At 42.8% G+C, this 20,604-nt stretch overlaps 1 non-coding gene across 1 annotated transcript; it reads right to left on the reverse strand.

Annotated features, from left to right (window-relative positions):
• Positions 1–17,180: 17,180 nt before the first annotated feature.
• LOC129487095 (U6atac minor spliceosomal RNA) lies at positions 17,181–17,303 on the reverse strand. The gene has a single exon (XR_008659219.1). It is a non-coding gene; the product is annotated as a U6atac minor spliceosomal RNA (small nuclear RNA).
• Positions 17,304–20,604: the final 3,301 nt, after the last annotated feature.

Consider the following 20,604-nt stretch of genomic DNA (forward strand, 5'->3'; position numbering starts at 1 on the left):
GGCAGGGAGAGAGAGGGGAGGGCCCCTCGGGTTCCTCGTCCTCTTCTTTTCCAGCCCGACCCTCCTCCGTGTCTTCACTGGACGTTGTCGTTGGTCAAAGTGGCTTTAATTTGGGATAGCTGTGTTGGGGTCTTTGATCACTCCTTACCTTAAGGTGCTAGGCTGCAGTCACTGATTTGTGCTGCCTCTGCCAGACATTTCCTGGCGGTAGAAACCAGGACTGGAGAAAAGTGAATGTTTTTCCTGAAAGTACAGTTTGTCACAATCACTACTATATGGCACCACAGCCCTGCAACCAGACAAAATTAGGAATAGTCTAAAACAACGTCCTTATAAATAACTAAAACAATTCTGCACATTAGTAGTGGGTTTTAATAGGAATGCTAAATTTAACGAATTGATAGTAATAAAAACCGGCTCTAGGAATGACATTAAATCAACATACAAATTCCACTCGAAAGTAGTAAAGTGCTTTTACAGTTTTTAAAGCACTCGCGTAAACATACTATCATTTGTTCCTGAGAGCAATCTTGTGTGGGAGGTGGAGCAAGTAGTAATAATTTTATTGTACTATTAAGGAAACAGTCTCAAAGAAGTTAAATGATTGCCCAATTTATTCCTTAATTCAATAAACTTTAATGGATGCTAACTGTATTGCTAGGTGTGGAATTAAGTACTTTATATCTGTTCTCATTTAATTAGAATTTAAACCAGTGGAATCCCACATAAATACTATTTTGTTCCTATTAGAAAGAGGATAAAATGTGACCGGGCGCGGTGGCTCACTCCTGTAATTCCAGCACTTTGGGAGGCTGAGGCACGCTGATCACTTGAGGTCAGGAGTTCGAGACCAGCCTGGCCAACATGGTGAAACCCCATCTCTACTAAAAATACAAAAAGTAGCCGAGCGCGGTGGCTCACGCCTGTAATCCCAGCACTTTGGGAAGCCGAGGGGGGCGAATCAGGAGGTCAAGAGATCGAGACCATCCTGGCCAACATGGTGAAACCCCGTCTCTACTAAAAATACAAAAATTAGATGGGCGTGATGGCGCGCGCCTATAGTCCCAGCTACTTGGGAGCCTGAGGCAGGAGAATCGCTTGAACCCGGGAGGCGGAGGTTGCAGTGAGCCAGGATCGTGTCACTGCACTCCAGTCTGGTGACAGAGCGAGATTCAAAATAAATAAATAAGTAAATAATAAACAGTTGTTAGGCTTCCAGGGCAGCTTGACAGTCAGTGATGCCCTGGATGGTAAGTGGAAGCATTCTCATCACTAGAAAAGGACATTAGTGCGTTGTAGGTGAATACATAGTTTGGGAAGGGAGCCAGTCATCAGGACGTCTATGCAGCTGTGGCTCTTACACTTAGTAGATGTCATTGTCATATTTTATGGAGGTACAGTTGAGTATGTGCAAGGGAAAGTAGAAGCAAAGTCCATCCCTGAGGAAACGGAGCTGCTATTTAATAGAATAGGAGAGAGAGTCAGCCCAGGAGGAAACAGGAGTGGGATCTGGCACTGAAACCAAGAACCTGTTCCCTTGATCCATCAATCACCTCTCTTTATTTCCAGCCAGCTCCTTTCGCTCAGATCAGAAACTGGTCAATTCAGATCAAAAAGAAAACAAACCAATCTTCTCTTGATGACATATTCCTCTCTCATTCACTTTTTTTCATAGCCAAGCTTTTCATTTCTACTTTATCTCTCCTTAGTTCCTCAACACTACCGTATGACTTTCAGCTCCACTCAAATTGCCCCATCAACAGTTGCCAATGATCTCTGTTCTATTTGACAAATCCAATGGACTTTCTTCAGGTCCATTTTACTGGACATCTGCAGAGTCTGACACTGTTTTCCTCCCTCTCTTTTGTCACACACTCTTTTGGTATCTGGGCTACAGTCTCCTGGTTCTGCCTCTCAGACTCTTCCTCCTCCCCCCCAGTAACCATTCCCTGACCACCAGGTAGGATTGGGCACCCCTCCTTCGGTTTTTCCCCTGCCCCCTGCCAATCCTGCCACTACATTTACTACGTTATATCAAAATAGTCTGTTTATGAGCGATCTCCCAAAATAAGTTGTAAGCTCCAAAAGAGGGCTTATGTCATGTTTATCTGCATCCCAACCATCTACTGTGAAGCCTGGCACACTGGGGGTGTATTTTTTCTTTTTAAACCTAACTTCAGGGAGAGGGCCAGCTAGCTAGGCCTTGTAGACTGACCATATAGGATGAGGGTTAGTTGGGAGATCTCAACCTGATGGTCACATGGGCACCTAGGGCTGTGTTCACCTCCAGACTGCTTGGCCTGCTGCAGCATGTTACCTCTCAGCTCCACAAGCTGTTTCGGGGAGTGCTTCCTGACATGCTGTTTGGGCTCTCATTTCTAGTGCTGGAAGTAGTGGACTTTTAGTACCCCAAATCAGGCAAGCAGGGACAAGCAAGGACTCCTGGACAACAGGAGTTTCTGGACCTTCAAAGCTGAGGACGGTGTGCAGTGGTAATGCCACTAATGTTCTGAGACCGCCTTTTTGGTGTTAGCAGTCTGATTGCTTGTGATAGAGGTAATTAAGGCTACGAATAAAAGGCAGAAGATGAAATATTTGTTGATTCCTTTTGCCTTTTTGATTCACTACTCTCATTTTTCTCTCCTATCATTTTTTTTGTCTTAAAAAATGTGCTGTCTATGTTTATCTGGCTTGCCTGTGTTTTATCTAATTTTAGATTGCAAGCTGTGGGACAGAATAATGTCTTTATATGTGCAGCGTCTCACTGTGGGTGCCTAAGAATATCTAATGACATTAAAGTCATTCAATTAACCTGTTTTTATTTAATGAGTAAACTGTAAAGTTCTCCAGAGAGCTTATTCACTTGAACTTCACTAGCAATTTATAAGTAATTTTCAGGTTATATCCAGGATACATTCAGAATATATCCAGGATAATTTATAGTATCTTGTGTAATGTAAGATAAATTAAAGTTGCCTGGCCTTGTAACATCTTTAGGTAATATACAGAGATATATTTGAAATGGATAATAAGTGTATTCATTGAGAGCAGATCCCTCTCAATTGAAGGGGTATACTTTCTGTAAATCCTTGAAATAGAAAAAATATTATATGATGTCTGTGATAAAATCAAAACTATGCAATGTTTCAGAAGATGAGCTTCCCACTTAATTGGTTTGCTGGGTTGGTGAGGAACATAACACCTACTCAGATTTGCAAATTGTCATGCCCATGATCAGAGGAATTCCTATAATGAGACTCACTTAGAGTTTATGTTTTCTTCCATATGCATTACATATTTTTCTCATACCAACTAAGAATGAAAAAAGGAATTTATATGAGTTTGAAATGGGGTCCTGTTTCTAGATTGTGTGTCAGATGTCGTAACCTGACATTAGTTCTGAGAAAATGGCGAGCAATCAGACTCTAACATCAAAGAGGGGATCTCAGAACATTAGTGGGATCACTGCCATATGGCGTCCTCGGCTTTGGAGGTCCAGAAACTCCTGTTGTCCAGAAGTCCTTGCTGATCCCTGCTTGCCTGACTTTGGGTACCAAAAGTCCACTACTTCCAAGCTCAGCACTAGAAATGAGAATCCAGCCAGCGTGTCAGGAAACGCTCCCTGAAAGAGCTCCTGGAGTTTAGAGGTAACATGCTGCGGCAGGATCAAGGGTCATAAGGTCGAGGGTCATAAACACAGACTCATAAACACAGAAACAATATTGGGAAAAAAATGTAGTTAGTGATTTTGTTGTGGAAGAGAATAAGAGAAATCTCAAAATACTAAGGTTTCTTACAAGATGCTTTTCTAATGGCATAGCCATCTATGTTAAACCAGTGTAGTTGTTATAATGATTGTTCAATATAACAGGGATACTACAGCCGGGCACGGTGGCTCACGCCTGTAATCCCAGCACTTGGGAGGCCGAGATTGGCAGATCACAAGGTCAGGAGTTCGAGACCAGACTGGCCAACATGGTGAAACCCTGTCTCAACTAAAAATACAAACAATTAGCCAAGCGTGGTAGCGCACGCCTGTAATCCCAGCTACTCAGAAGGCTGAGGCATGAGAATCGCTTGAACCCAGAAGGTGGAGGTTGCAGTGAGCCAAGATCGCACCACTGCGCTCCAGCCTGGGACAGAGCAAGACTCCATCTCAAAACAAAAACAAAAACAAAAACAAAACAAAACAGGGATACTACTACCTTCCTAATAGGATTCTTGTAAGACTTCAGTAAAATATTATATGTAAACTTTTTTTTTTGAGACAGAGTCGTGCCCCGTCCCCCATACTGAAGTGCAGTGGCACAATCTCTGCTCACTGCAAGCTCCGCCTCCTGGGTTCAAGTGATTCTCCTGCTTCACCCTCCGAAGTAGCTTGGATTACAGGCACATACCACCAAGCCTGGCTCATTTTTGTATTTTTAGTAGAGATGGGGTTTCTCCATGTTGGCTGGGCTGGTCTTGAACTCCTGACCTCAGGTGATCGACCAGCCTCGGCCCTCAAAAGTGCTGGGATTACAGGCGTGAGCCACCACACCTGGCCTATATGTAAATTTTAATAGCATAATGTACAGTGCTACCACTTATTGAATACCGCTTATCGCTATTACCACACATCAATTGATTTGGTAGATACCAAGTTCAAATGTATGACAGAAGTATTAAACAGAGACACACACAGGAGGGTGGGGAGGGGCAAAAAAAAAATAGACATACACATGCAGACACATGAAAGAGATAGAACTGTTACTGTCCTGAACTAATTTAGAGAGCAGAAAAATGCAATGACCCCATTGAGACAGTATTAAATATTAGATGCATAACAAAAAAACTCACAAGAGGGGTCAAAGTGAGAGTATTCTTGCAATGGGTCATATTCTAGGACCACTGTTCTTAAGGCACAAATACTTTAAGAACATAGGTTAAGATATAAAGTATTTGGGGCTGGGCACGGTCGCTTGTGCCTGTAATTCCAGCACTTTGGGAGGCCAAGGCGGGCAGATCACTTGAGGTCAGGAGTTCGAGACCAGCCCGGCTAGCATGATGAAACCGCATCTCTACTAAAAATACAAAACTTAATTGGGCGTGGTGGTGCATACCTGTAATCCCAGCTACCTGGGAGGCTGAGGCAGGAGAATTGCTTGAACCTGGGAGGCAGAGGTTGCAGTAAGCTGAGATCACGCCACTGTGCTCCAGCCTGGGCGACGAAGCTAGACTCCATCTCAAAAAAAAAAAAAAAAAAAGATATAAAGTGTTTGGCCAGGCATGGGCATGGTGGCTGGCTCACACCTGTAAACCCAGCACTTTGGGAGGCCGAGGTGGCAAAATTGCTTGAGGCCAGGAGCTTAAGACCAGCCTGGGTAGCACAGTGAGACCTCATCTCTACAAAGTTAAAACAAAACAAAACAAAGCCAGGTGTAGTGGTGTGCATTTGTGGTCCCCACTACTGGGAGGCTGAGGCAAGAGGATCACTTGAGCCAGGGAGGTTGAGGCTGCGGTGAGCTATGATTGTACCAATACACTCCAGCCTGGGTGACAGAGTGAGACCCTGTCTCTAAACAAACAACAAAAAGATATAAAGAATGACAAAAATACTTTTCAGGTAAATAGAAGAAATTTTAATTTTATTAAGAGCTAATATTAATGGAGCATGGATATTTATTGAGCCTGGATAATTTTCTCTTCTTTTTTTTTTTTTTTTTTCTTGAGACGGAGTCTGGCTCTTGTTGCCCAGGCTGGAGTGCAATGGCGCAATCTCAGCTCACTGCAACCTCTGCCTCCTGGGTTCAAGTGATTCTCCTACCTTAGCCTCCTGAATAGCTGGTATTACAGGTGGCCACCACCATGTCCAGCTACTTTTCTTGTATTTTTAGTAGAGATGGGGTTTCACCATATTGACCAGGTTGGTCTCAAACTCGTGACCTCAGGTGATCCACCCGCCTCAGCCTCCCAAAGTGCTGGGATTACAGGCATGAGTCACTGCTCCTGGCTGAACCTGGATAATTTTATTGCCTCCTCACAGAATCCTATCAGGCAGGAAACTACAGTATTGCCAATGAGGGAACTGAGGCTAAAGTAGTAGAACAACTTTGATTCAAACACAGGCAGTGCAAATTTCAAAGGATGTCTTTGATGTGGGAATGACGGGGGGCAGAACAGTACTTGGAATAAGGAAAGGAAAGGGCATTGTAAGGTGGAAGAAATAACATCAGGAATGTGGTGGAGGTGGGAATAAACAGCATGTGTTGAAGGGATGATGATCCCTTGGCTGAAACAGGGTGAATAGGTGGGCGTAAAGGCAGGCGGGAGAGGAGGCAGGTACGATAAACAATAGATTAGGGCTTGAATGAAAAGGGAACACAGGATCTAAACTTTTGGCTTTCAGGTTTTTTACAAAAGGTAATTCCAGTGGTGGTGTAAAAGTACTGGATTTGAAAGATGAGAGCCAAAGGAAGACCAATTGAGATATTCTTGGAATGGCCTCACTTTCATCTTCCTGGAAGTCGAAGAAACAAGTTCCTAACTGTCTAATGAAAAGCAGCACAACAATTTTATTCAGGAAGACTAATGTTTTTCCTATAGTAAATCTTGAAAAGAATTTATTGTGTAGCTCTTTAAAGACATTGAATTATATAAGTCAATTATTCATTCACTACAAACCAAATGCTTTTTAGGCCTACAGTGTGTGTTGTTATAAATGTTGTTATAAAACATTAAAACCACTGAAGTGTCTGCCCTTATGGAGCTTACTTTCTAGAGAAATTGTCTAGGGCAGTTGTCTTAAATAGTGATTTTTATTTTTATTTGTTTTTATATTCTATTTTTTTCTGCAACAAAAGCCACATTCAAGTGATTGTTTTTAATGCAAGAACAATTTTTTTGTCAACTCTTTCCTTTTTCTCTCTCCCCTTTCCTTTCCTTTCCTCTTCTTTCCTCTCCTTTCCCTTCCTTTTGAGACAGGGTCTCACTCTGTTGTCCAGGCTGGAAATGCAGTGGCACAATCTTGGCTCACTGCAGCCTCCACCTCCCAGACTCAAATGATCCTCCCAATTCAGCCTTCTGAATAGCTGAGATTACAGGTGAGTGCCACCACGCCCAGCTAATGTTTTATGTTTTGTAGCGACAGGGTTTTGTTATGTTGCTCAGACTGGTCTCAAATTCCTGGGCTCAAGCAATCCACCCTCCTCAGCCTCCCAAAGTGTTGGGGTTACAGGCATGAGCCACCATGCCCAGCCTCTTTTGTCAACTCTTAATAATGGCAAATTGCCAGCCTGGCTAACGTGGTGAAACCCTGTCTCTACTGAAAATACAGAAATTAGCCGGGCATGGTGATTCTCACCTGTAGTCCCACCTACTTGGGAGGCTGAGGCACGAAAATCGCTTGAACCTGGGAGGCAGAGGTTGCAGTGAGCCGAGATCACACCACTGTACTCCAGCCTGGGCGACAGAGCAAGACTCTGTCTCTGAAGAAAAATAAATACTGGCAAATCGTAATGCACTAATGGCATTCCTGTTGAGAACTAAATTTAACAAAAAGCTTACGAAATCTACAGAAACTGATGGTGGTGCACACTTTAGGCAACATATCTCAAATATCAGTGATTTTATCTGGGCTTTTTAAAAGAGCTGGGGCTGGGCACTGTTTCTCACACCTGTAATCCCAGCACTCTGGGAGGCCGAGGTGGGTGGATTGCTTGAAACCAGAAGTTCCAGACTGGCCTGGGCAATATGGTGAAACCCCATCTCTACAAAAAATACAAAAATTAGCCAGGTGTGGTGGTGCATACCTGTAGTCCCAGCTACTTGGGAGGCTGAGGTGGGAGGGTTGCTTGAGCCCAGGAGGTGGAGGCTGCAGTGAGCCATGATCGCACCACTGCACGCCAGCCTGGGAGATGCAGTGAGACCCTGTGTCAAAATAAAAAGTAAAGCCGGGTGCGGTGGCTCATGCCTGTAATCCCAGCACTTTGGGAGGCCAAGGTGGGCGGATCACTTGAGGTCAGGAGTTGGAGACCAGCCTGGCCATCGTGGTGAAACCCCATCTCTACTGAAAATACAAAAATTAGCCGGGCACAGTGGCAGGCACCTGTAATCCCAGCTACTCGGGTGGCTGAAGCAGGAGAATCGCTTGAAACCAGAAGGCAGAGGTTGCAGTGAGCCGAGATCATGCCACTGCACTCCAGCCTGGGCAAAAGAATGAAACTCTGTCTCAAAAAAACAAATAAAATAAAATAAAATAAAATAAAATGAAAAATAAAAAAATAATAGCCACCATTTAAGGAGCCCTTTTGCTTAAAACAACAGCTCAGGGGAGCCAAGTGAGGCCCAAATAAGGTCAGCACACAGCGAGACCCCAGCTCCAGGTTCACTAGCGGTGTGCTGAGTGGTAGCACTGCCTTCTCTGGGGTAGGCCATGACAGAGGTGCCAGGCAGCTCTTGTGAATCATAAATGACCTACCTGTCAGATTAAATGATGAAATCAGTTCCAGCTTTGTATTACTAATTAGGGGACAGCTCCTGTAACTATGGTTCGTTGGTTTGTTTTCTCTTCTAGGAAACCAACCAGGGATGAACAACTTACTTCTAGTAATCTTTCTTTTGGCTCCTTCACAGGTTGAGCAAGAAAATATGTTTATGCTGAATGGTGGTAATGGCCTATGTCCTGAAAAGTGTGTGTCAAATGATTGTTGTGACAGAATGATGTGTGTAGGTACCTGTCCAGTGTGTCTCTGTCTTGCAAATCTGTAGTTATATTGTCTGAATGATAAACCTCCTGTTAATCAGAATTACCTCAAGTTACCTACATTATACCATTTCCTTGTCATGAATAATTTTGGAACACTGTTCATTTCCTTCCATATGAAAATCTATTTTTAAAAGATAATGTGAAGGTAGCCTATCTGCCATTTAACTATTGATAAGATAATTAGCATTTTTAAAGAATCCTAGCCTCTCAAGAGAAAAATTGAGAAGCTGAAAGCCATTCCCATCTAAGAACTCAGAGGTGTCAGTTGTTTGCCTGCCAACGCTCTCACGTGAACTAAGAGGATGGAACTGCACATTTGTGAAGTATTCAGTAAGAAAGCAGAATGAAGACTTCTTGTGAGGGACAAAATCATTGGTTTGGTCACCTTAGTGAGATGCATTTTAAGAGAAAAGCAAAGAATTTGAATGTTATTCAGTAGTTTAACTGTTAGTATTAATAATTGCATTACTATTTCATGCTTTTTTCTATTGCCAAATAAATAAGGGATTATGCTAACTTTGTTAAGAATTTAACATCTTTTAGAGTGATAATTCAGTGTTTCATTGAGTTATAAAGAAAGAGAAATATAATTATAACTTGGAAGAAGAATAAAAAATTGGAGTAGACATGCAGTAATGTAAGAACTAAGTTGAAAATATTAATACAAACTAATAACACTTAATAAAATATGTCTTTTCTAACTTTGTTCAATGAAATTGCCAAGGAGCAATATTACACCACCAACATGAGCCTGATCATATGCACTCTTGCTGGCTAAATTTTGAGGTCTAAAACCATTTTTCACTTAAAGGAACCAACATACCTCAGAAAAATGGCTGATTCCATGTCTGGGTCTAGGGAAGCAGAGGTGAGTCTTGGAACATTTTGTTTGGGCCAGAAGGCAAGTGCTTTTTAAAAGTAATGGTGTTGGGGCCTGGCATGGTGGCTCACGCCTATAATCCCAGCATTTTACAGCACACCTGTAATCCCAATCCCAGGCTAAGACAGGAGGATCATTTGAGGTCAGGAGTTCGAGACCAGATTAGCCAACATAGCAAAACACTGTCCTACTAAAAATACAAAAATTAGCCAGTTGTGATGGTGTGTGCCTGTAGTCCCAGCTACTCCGGAGGCTGAGGTGGGAGGATCACTTAAACCCAGGAAGTGAAGATTGCAGTGAGCCAAGATCATGCCACTGCACTCCAGCCTGGGTGACAGAGTGAGACTCCGTCTCAAAATAAATAAATAAATATAAAAACAAAAATAACAGTGTCGAAAATAATGGAAGAATACAGAAGCCAGTTTAATGGGACACCCATTGACTAGATTCTATTAAACTGTGTATCAAAAGGAAAATGATGACTATAGTTAGTTGAAATGCCTTAAGTAGGGAGGTGATGAATTCATAATGATAGCAAAAATGAGATAAGTCGATGAATTGTACCAAAGAAATTGAATATAATCAATCTCATTATTTACTCTGTCATCATGTTAGTACTACTGACTCATTTATTGAGTCAGTGCAGATACCAAATTCAGTAAATAACAAGTATGTTAATTTTAAGTTTACATTGAGAAAAATAGTTCTTTAACTCTTAGGCTATAACTACCTGTGTCTACTAGTGCAAACTGCTTTTTTTGTAGTGACGAAATTATTTGTGTATGTAGGCACCTTCCCAGTGTATCCCTGCCTGCCTTAGAAATTGAATACTGAGGGTTTTGATTGCACCTCAAAATGTCATTTTAGTGAATCATCTCAGGAAAATTGGTGTTGGAATATATTCGAATTTGTTTCAGTCAACTAAGTTTTGTTTTATTTATGTATGTATTCTGAGATGGAGTCTCGTCTGTTACGTAGGCTGGAGTGCAGTGACTCACTGTAACCTTTGTCTCCTGGGTTTAAGTGATTCTCCTGCCTCAGCCTCCTGAGTAGCTGGAATTACAGGTACATGCCACCACACCTGGCTAATTTTTGTGTTTTTAGAAGAAACTAGGTTTCACTATGTTGACCAGGCTGGTCTGGAACTCCTGACCTCAGTTGATCCACCTGCCTCACCCTCTCAAAGTGCTGGGATTACAGGCATGAGCCACCGCACTCGGCCTATGAAATAAATTTTAAGAGGTAGTTTATAACCCTGGTGGCATTTTGTTTAAGTATATAGTAGGCTGTTCAATAGAACTTTCCATGATGATGAAAATATTGCATATCTGTGCTGACCAATGTGTTAGCCATTAGTCACATGTAGCTAATGGTTACTGAACACTGAAATGTGGCTACTGTGACCAAGAAACTGAATTTTTAGTTTAATTTCATTTAATTTAAAATAAAATAGACACATGTGGCTAATGACTAATGTATTGAACAGTATAGGTCTAGATTTTCAGCCACTTTTAATTTTTTTTTTTTTTTTTTTTTTTTTTTTTTTTGAGACGGAGTCTCGCTCTGTCGCCCAGGCTGGAGTTCAGTGGCGCAATCTCGGCTCACTGCAAGCTCCGCCTCCCGGGTTCACGCCATTCTCCTGCCTCAGCCTCTCCAAGTAGCTGGGACTACAGGCGCCCGCCACCACGCCCGGCTAATTTTTTATATTTTTTTAGTAGAGACGGGGTTTCACCGCGGTCTCGATCTCCTGACCTCGTGATTCGCCCGCCTCGGCCTCCCAAAGTGCTGGGATTACAAGCGTGAGCCACCGCGCCCGGCCCACTTTTAATTTTTTTTAGAGACAGGGTCACACTCTGTTGTCCAGGCTGGAGTGCTGTGGAGAGAAAATAGCTCACCACAGCCTCAAACTCCTGGCTCCAGCAATCCTCCCACCTTAGCCTCTCGAGTAGCTGGGACTACAGGTTTGTGCCACCATGCCCGGCTAATTTTAAAATTTATTTGTAGAGGTAGGAGGTCTTCCTATGTTGCCCAGGATACTCTAGAACACCTGGCCTCAAGAGATGCCCCTAAAGCTCTGGGATTATATGCCTGAGCCACCGCACTGTTCTGTTAAGCCTCCTTCAAATTAGATGGTTTTTCCTCAGTGTGATCTCTTGAGAAAAAAAAGAAAAAGAAAACATAAAAACAAAAAAATAGATGGTTTACCCAGTGATGCAAATTTCTTCTCACCAATTCTGGAAGATTGTCCATTTTCTTTCAGATAAGGATCTATATTGAAAAAATTTAGAATTTAAATTTATTGTTTGAATAGGTAAATTCATATTGTTTCAAAACACTAAAATAACAAAAAGGTGTATAGTAAGAATTCTCTCCCATCCTATCCCTCAGCTCTCCCATGCTATCCCAGGTCTCTTCAGCATAGGCGTGACCGATGTTACCGGTTTCTTATATATCCCAAAGATACTTTATGCATTTACAAGTAATGTTAACACATCACTGTTGTTCACAAGGCATTTTTAATTCCTCTTAACATATTTTAAGGGTCACTTTATATCAGTTCATCGACTGTCTCCTTCCTATGACTGTGTAGTCTAAAGAATCTGTTTTAAAAAGATACCTGAAGGTGGCTTGTCTGCCATTTTGACAGTCAATGAGATAGCTTGCATTTGAAATGTTAAAAATCCTAATTTTGACCAGGCACAGTAGCTCACCCCTATAATCCCAACATTTTGGGAGGCCAAGGCAGGAGGATGGCTTAAAGCTAGAAGTTTGAGACCAGCCTGGACAACATAGTGAGACCCTGTCTCTACAAAAAATAATTTTAAAAAATCATAATTTCATAAGACAGGTAATGATAACAGCAAGTAGAGCCTATGACAGCCCCTACTTGGTGCACCCTGCCCATATGCAGGAAGCTCGCATTTCAAAATACCTAGTCCTTTTTCTTTTCAAAACTTGTATTTTGCGGGCCGGGCTTGGTGGCTCACACCTACAGTCCCAGCACTTTGGGAGGCCAAGGTAGGCAGATGACGTGAGGTCAGGAGTTCAAGACCAGCCTGGTCAACATGATGAAACCCCATCTCTACTAAAAACACAAAAATTAGCTGGGCCTGGTGGCAACGCCTGTAATCTCAGCTACTCAGGAGGCTGATGCAGGAGAATCACTTGAACTCGGGAGCCGAGATCGCACTGCCGCACTCCAGCCTGGACAACAGAGCTAGACTCTGTCTCCAAAAAAAAAAAAAAAAAAAGAAACTTGTATTTTGAACAAAATCTAGTCAAGTTTTGTGAAGTGATCCAAGATATTATAATGATAAATATGACTGTTTAAAAAATAACACAATTTAAATTTCAGTAATATGTAATTTCCTTTAGTGGTTTTCCATTGCACAAAGAATAACATCCAAACTCCTCCCCAAGGCTCACCAAGCTTTGTGTGATCTGGCTCCAGACTTCTTAATCAGGAGGCTCCAGTCACATAGACCTCTTAGCACAGCCAGCTCTTTGCTGCCCTAGGGCCCTTGCACTCACTCTTCTGTCAGCTGGCATGCTCCCTCCTGGGCTCCTGTGCCTCTCTACTTCATCCTCCATCCTGGCTGGCACAGTGGCTCGTACCTGTAGTCCCAGCACTCTGGGAGACCAAGGAGGGAGGATTGCTTGAGCCCAGGACTTTGAGACCCACCTGGGCAACACAGCGAGACCTTGTCCTTACTAAAATTTGGAAAAATTAGGCTGGGCACAGTGGCTCACACCTGTAATTCTAGCCAAGATGGGCAGATCACTTGAGGCCAGGAGTTTGAGACCAGCCTGGCCAACATGGTGAAACCCCATCTCTACTTAAAAAATACTAAAATTAGCTGGGTGTGGTGGCACACAGCTGTAGTCCCAGCTACTCAGAGGCTGAGGTGGGAGGCTCACTTGAGCCCAGGAGGTGGAGGTTGCAGTGAGCTGAGATCGCACCACTGCATTCCAGCCTGGGTGACAGAGTGACTCCACCTCAAAAAATTTAAAAATTTTCTTAAAAATTTAAAAAAGTTAGCTGAGTGTGGTGGCATATGCCTTTAGTCCCACCTACTTGGGGGATTGAGGCAGGAGGATCACTTGACCTTGGGAAGTTGAGGCTGCAGTGAGCCTTGATCATGCATGCCACTGCACTCCAGCCTGGACGACAGAGTGAGACCCTGTCTCAACAAAAAAGGCACCCTCATTGATGTCTTCCCTACATATGCCATCCATAGTCCTCCCCACCCAGTCCCCATACTGCTTTCTTCATAGCACTTAACTATAATCTGTAATTATTTTGTTTATTTAATGGTACTTATCTGATTGAAATATAAGATCCCTGAGAACAGGAACTTGAACTGTCTTCACTGGTATGTCTCCAGGGCCTAAAACAGAGCTTGGTATATAGTTGGTATACAGCTAATATTTCCTAAAGCAAAAAAGGTTGAATAAGCAAATTTGAATGCATTTCAAACATAGGATCAGAACTTGGGGGAATTTGGACAAATGTTATGCTTTTCAAATATTCCCTCATAATTAAATAAACATAATGAATTACTTTCATAGATACAGTGATTTATGTGAGGTTTTTGATTCATTAGCATCTATCTGGAGTCCTATTAACTTGTTTTGTAAGTCAGAGACATTCACTATGTGTGAATCACTGGGCTGCTTGCTCTGCTGTGATTGCTGTTTATGAAGTGATGCTGCTTATGCCATAATGTATGTGCTCTTCATCTTATAATCTTGTTGAATCACTAAGTTGACGCGTATTGGTCTCTTAGTCAACATTTATTAATCGAGTGCTTACCTTGTCATTACTAAGAAATACATGGTGGCTCACGCCTGGAATACCAGCACTTTGGGAGGCTGAGGCAGGAGGATCACTAGAGTCCGGGAGTTGGAGACCAGTCCGGGCAACATAGTGAGACCTTGTCTTTACAAAAAATAGACAAAATTAGCCGGGCATAGGTGACATGAGCCTGTAGTTCCAGCTCCTCAGGAGGCTGAGGTGGGAGGATCACTTGGGCCTGAGAGGTTGAGGCTGCATGGGCTGAGATCATGCCGCTGCATCCTGACCTGAGTGACAGAGCAGGACCCTGTCTCAAAAAAAAAAAAAAAAAAAGAAAAGAAAAGAAAAGAAAAAGGGGGAATATGCATTTGTTGGTGCTTTAAACTTTGTAAAACATTTTTCTTTTTCTTTTAGGAGACCTAAGTTGCCTAGGCTGGTCTCAAACTCCTGGCTTCAAGTGATCCTTCTACCTCAGCCTCTCAAAATTCTGAGATTACAGGTATGAGCCACCGTGCCCATTCTGCAAAGTTTCTATTGATGTCAATTTATTTGATCTTCCCAAGCCCCCCACTCTGTAAAGCATTTTATGACCATTTTACTGGTGACGTTACTGGAACTTAGGAGGGATTAAATTTTGCTGGTAAAACTCTTCTCTAAAGACTTTATATAGCCTTATTTTTTTTTCCTTTTCGAGACAGAGTCTTGCTCTGTCGTGCAGGCTGGAGTACAATGGCATGATCTCGACTCACTGCAACCTCTGCCTCTTGGGCTCAAGCAATCCTCATGCCTCAGCCACCAGAGTACCTGAAACTACAGGCACTTTTGTATTTTTAGTAGAGATGGGATTTCACCATGTTGGCCAGGCTGGTCTTGAACTCCTAGCCTCCAGTAATCCACCTGCCTTGGCCTCCCATAATGCTGCGATTACAGGCATGAGCCACTGTGCCCAGCCAAAAACTTCTTATAGTCTTTTAAGGAAACAATACATATGTAAAACCAAAGACATTGTTACAGAATAATATAAACATGTGGAAATTAATTACAGAAATGTATACTGATGCCAAGGAGATTGTGAATTGTTTATAGCCAAACGAGATCTAGTATAAAGTGTGGGAAGAGGTGAGTGTTTAACAGGGTTTGGAAGGAAAGGAAGAAACCAGAGTTGAGGGGTGGAAAACAAGAGGGGTCAGAGCTTTCCAGACAGAGGAAATGGGCTATGCAAAGATATGTATGTAGGCACAACACCATTGGAGAATGGGACCAGCAAATTAGCTTGACAAAAACAGAGGGGTCCCATCAAGAAATAATAAAAGATGAAGATTAAGAGTACCCCATTGGTGAAAACGTTTGGATAGCAAAAGGAGCTTAGGTTTTATTTGACAGACATTGGGAAGTCCATAAAAGCCCATGCAAATACAAATTAGAGATGAAAACAAAGTTTGATGGCTCTTGTGGGAGCTCTGTGTGGAATGAACTGCAGCAGGAGAAATTGACAGAAGACTGCTGCAGTAATCCTGGCATAAGGTAACATGGCCACAGCTGATGGTGGTGACTGAGGAAATTGGAGCAAAGTGGACCCAGCGTGAAAGGCTCATCAGGACTGACTGACGGATTTAGAGTAAAAGAGGAGGAGAGGAAAGAGTGAAAAAATGACTGCAAGGTGAGCAGCCTGTTGTGTTGGGCTGATTATGGTGCAATAAACACATTATTTATGACAGGAAGCCTTTTGGCTGAGGCCAAGAATAGAGAGATGGGGATGAGGAATTGGTGAGCTAAGTTTTTGAAATGCAAAGCTGAAGATGAAGCAAGGATGTTCAATTGCAGGTCTGTAGGCAACCGGAGAAACAAGTCTGGAGAGAAGGTAAGATGTCAGAGTTTGTATTGTGTCATTCTGATTAGCCTCTGGCTCGCTTTCCCAACTCTGCACACTTGCTGCCTATTCACCCAACTCAAATGCATTTTTCTTGGACATTTACTATCAGGAAGAATTTACATTTATAGATTTGGATATTTCCTGGTGAACTTTCTCTATGGTAGCATAAAAAAGAAAGATAAAAATAAAATACTTTTTAAAAACTCATTAGGACTTTTCACGCTGAAATGATTATTTAGAAGTTACTTAGGGGCCAGGCATGGTGGTTCATGCCTGTAATCCTAATACTTTAGGAGGCCGAGGTGGGCAGATCCCTTGAGGTCAGGAGTTCGAGACCAGCCTGGCCAACATGGTGAAACCCCATCTCTACTAAAAATACAAAAAATTAGCTGGGCATGGTAGCCTAATCCAAGCTACTTGGGAGGCTGAGGCAGGAGAATCGCTTTGAACCTGGGAGAAGGAGGTCACAGTGAGCCAAGATTGTGCCACTGTACTCCAGCCTGGGCGACAGAGAGAGACTCCATCAAAAAAAAAAAAAGTTACTTGGGGCTGGGCACAGTGGCTCATGCCTGTAATGCCAGCACTTTGAGAGGCCCAGGCAGGTGGATCAGTTGAGCTCAGAGTTGGAGACCAGCCTGGGCAACATGGAAAAACCCTATTTCTGCCAAAAACAAAGAAAGAAAGAAAGAAAAAAAAGCCAGGTGTGGTGGCGAGTGCCATCCGTCTCAACTATTCAGGAGGCTGAGGTGGGAGGATCACTTGAGCCTGGGAGGTGGAAGTTGCAGTGATCTGAGGTCCACTCCAGCTTGGGCGACAGAGTGAGACCCTGTCTCAAAAAAAAAAAAAACCAAAATTAAAAAGTCACTTTTTTTTTTTAATTATTTTTTAAGGACGGTCAGATGCCACGAAGTAGGTGGCAGTGCCTTAACTGTATGTGTGTTGTAAGGCTTGAGGGCCTCTTTCATCCTTGTCAAGAGGTGTGCTAATTTTCTCTCCTTTCATACAACACTACTTGGGTTTTCAAAAATTAATATCCACTACTTTCACATTTAAAATCTCAAGCTTTTACATTTAACATTTCCATTTTATTATGCTATTTATAAATCTAACAAACAATGTCTGAGCCACTTGTTTAATCATTTTAAACATTTTAAATTGCATTTATTAATTTAAAAATTTGATTATTTTTTCAAAAACATCAATTTTCTGATTAACACACTTTTCCAAATTCTTAAGTAATTCTCATTAAACAAATACATTCAACTAATACATACAGTAAGTTGTAATTTATCTTAAAAGTTCCAAAATAGGGTCGGACGCGGTGGTTCAAGCCTGTAATCCCAGCACTTTGGGAGGCCGAGGCGGGCGGATCACGAGGTCAGGAGATGAGACCATCCTGGCTAACACGGTGAAACCCGGTCTTTACTAAAAATACAAAAAATTAGCCGGGCGTGGTGGCGAGCGCCTGTAATCCCAGCTCCTCAGGAGGCTGAGGCAGGAGAATGGCGTGAACCAGGGAGGTGGAGCTTGCAGTGAGCCGAGATCACGCCACTGCACTCCAGCCTGGGTGACAGAGTGAGACTCTGTCTCTAAAATAAAATAAAATAATAAAATAAAATAAAAAATAAAAAAGTTCCAAAATAGTATATAAACTTTTAAAAGATTTTAAAATTATAATAAGAAAATCTACATCAGCAAGTTATATACTTTAAAGCAGCATTGCAAGGTTAATTTTATTTTATTTTTTAAAGATGGGGTCTTTACAGGTGTGTACCATCATGCCTGTGCAAGATTAATTTTTAGACACTTTAGTAAACATTAAAAGTATGTCTAGGCAGGAACAGACACTTCTCAAAAGAAGACATTAATGCAGCCAACAAACATATGAAAAAAAGCTCAACATCATTGACCATTAGAGAAATGCAAATTAGGCCGGGTATAGTGGCTCACGCCTGTAATCCTAGCACTTCTGGAGGCCAAGGCGGGTGTATCACTTGAGGTCAGGAGTTCGAAACCAGCCTGGCTAACGTGGTGAAACCCCATCTCTACTAAAAATACAAAAAATTAGCTGGATGTGGTAGCATGCACCTGTAATCCCAGCTACTCAGGAATCTGAGGCAGGAGAATTGCTTGAACCCAGGAGGCAGAGGTTGCAGTGAGCCAAGATAGCGCCATTGCACCCCAGCCTGGGCAACGGAGTGAGACTCCATCTCAAAACAGAAAAGAAAAACAAAAAACACCATGAGGTTTGATTGCCTTCGTTATATCTCTATGTAATTCTAAATCTTCCCAGGATTAAGAGATGTATATCCACTAAAAAAACCAATTATGTCTTTCCAAGCAAATCTAGGAATACCTTCCCAAGGAATGATTTGGTTTACCTTCTTGGCTGGAGGTTTCTATATGGTCAGAGTTCCTTGGCCTCTGTGTCTCTGATTCTAACTTCCTCTCTACTGGGCATCCCAAGGGAAGGGGGGTCAGCTTTCTCTACTTGAGTGGAATTGGCCAGACTCCAGTACTGCACCTTCTTTCCCACCACCTCCTTAGAGACTGTTCCTTCCCTCAGGATTCCAGTATGCTCAGGAAGCCTCTGGAGGCCCTGACCTCCCGCCTAAGGACCTGTTCTAGGTCAAGTGTAGTTGATGACCTGTTACAAACTGAACCTCTTCCACCCTTCGTCACCTGTAGTGGGGAGAAAGAGTATATTGTTAAGATTAAAATCTGCCAACAGAACTCCTCTTAGGAGAACAGAACTCCTCTTAGGAGAAAGAACTGTCTTTACCTGAAGAACCAGATTTAGCAAAGCACTCTCACAGGCCCTTTTGGTTGTCCAAAGGCAGTCCTGAGGGGATGGCAGGAATAAGTTAGGAGTAAAATAGTAGATGCAATAAATTTTCAATTCCAGAAGACAGTCTGAGAGGAAAAAGGAGAAAAATTAGAGTGAATGGGGAGGGAGAGAAGTCAAGCTCTGAGGATAAGGTAGGTGGGTGGACTCCATGGGAGGGGCACATGCCAATTCTCTGGTGACAGGCTTGGTGCCTGTGCATTATAGTTTGTTCTGTGGTGTGCCCCTCCCTGTCATGACCGTAGTGGTGTCTGATGAAAGTTAATCTGAGAGTGATGTGCTATGGTTTGGATCAGAGCCAGGATATATTTAAGATTAGAACAGTCAGGAGACACAGTTGACCAGGAATGAAGACTTTAGTTATCGTGGTGTCAACTGGAATGGAAGGGAATAGAGGTGACAGAGAGAGGGCAGAGTCAGGGATATCAGTAAGAGTAGTAAGAGTAGGAGCCACAGTAAAAGAAAATAGTGGGACCAATCACAGAAGGAATGAAGTTGAAACATTGGGGGCAGGTGGGCAGGAAGAATGACGGAGTAGAGAACGTAGGGTAGTGATGTTGAATGCTGTACGCTGGGACCTTCGAGTGGATTCTGTGGCTAGAAGATAGGCCATGGCAGTGATATATGGGACAGTGAATGGAGTGCATTTCCAAAGGACTGAATTTAGAGAGGAAAGCATGGACCCTGCACAGCAGGATGGTTTGAGAGCTCTGCACATCGGAATTAGGGAGACGGGGAAGGGGGGAAAGAAACCCCAGGAAAAACTGAAAGAAATGATGTGTGGCTGGGTGCAGTGGCTCACACCTGTAATCCCAGCACTTTAGAAGGCCGGGATGGGAGGATCACTTGAGGTCGGGAGTTCGACACCAGCCTGAGCAACATAGCAAAAATAAAATAAAAATAGCCGGGTGTGGTGGTGCACACGTGTAGTCCCAACTACTTGGGAGGCTGAGGCAGGAGGATTGCTTGAGCCTAGGAGGTTGAGGCTGCAGTAAGCCAAGATCACACCACTGTACTCCAGCCTGGTCAATAGAGTGAGAGTCTGTACCTCCGCTCCCACCCAAAAAAAAAGAAGAAGAAGAAGAAAGAAATGGTGTGAGAGAGGAGAGTTTGGATATTGCTGAATCTAGAGAGCTAAGGAATGGAATAAATGAACTGATCCCAAGCATATATAAAATATGCACTTCAGTTTCGTTCATTAGCCATTCTTTTTCTTTTTTTTTTTTTTTAAAGACAGATTCTCATTCTGTCATCCAGGCTGGAGTGCAGCAGTGCAATCTTGGCTCACTGCAACCTCCCTCTGCCTCCTGGGTTCAAGTGATTCCCCTGCCTCAGACTCCTGAGTAGCTGGGACAACAGGCGCATGCTACCACGCCCAACTAATTTTTGTATTTTTAGCAGAGACGGGGTTTCACCATGTTGCTCAGGCTGGTCTTGAACTCCTAAACTCAGGCAATCTACTCGC

The sequence above is a fragment of the Symphalangus syndactylus genome, chromosome 7 (genome assembly GCF_028878055.3).
Source record: "Symphalangus syndactylus isolate Jambi chromosome 7, NHGRI_mSymSyn1-v2.1_pri, whole genome shotgun sequence".
NCBI classification, from domain to species: domain Eukaryota; kingdom Metazoa; phylum Chordata; class Mammalia; order Primates; family Hylobatidae; genus Symphalangus; species Symphalangus syndactylus.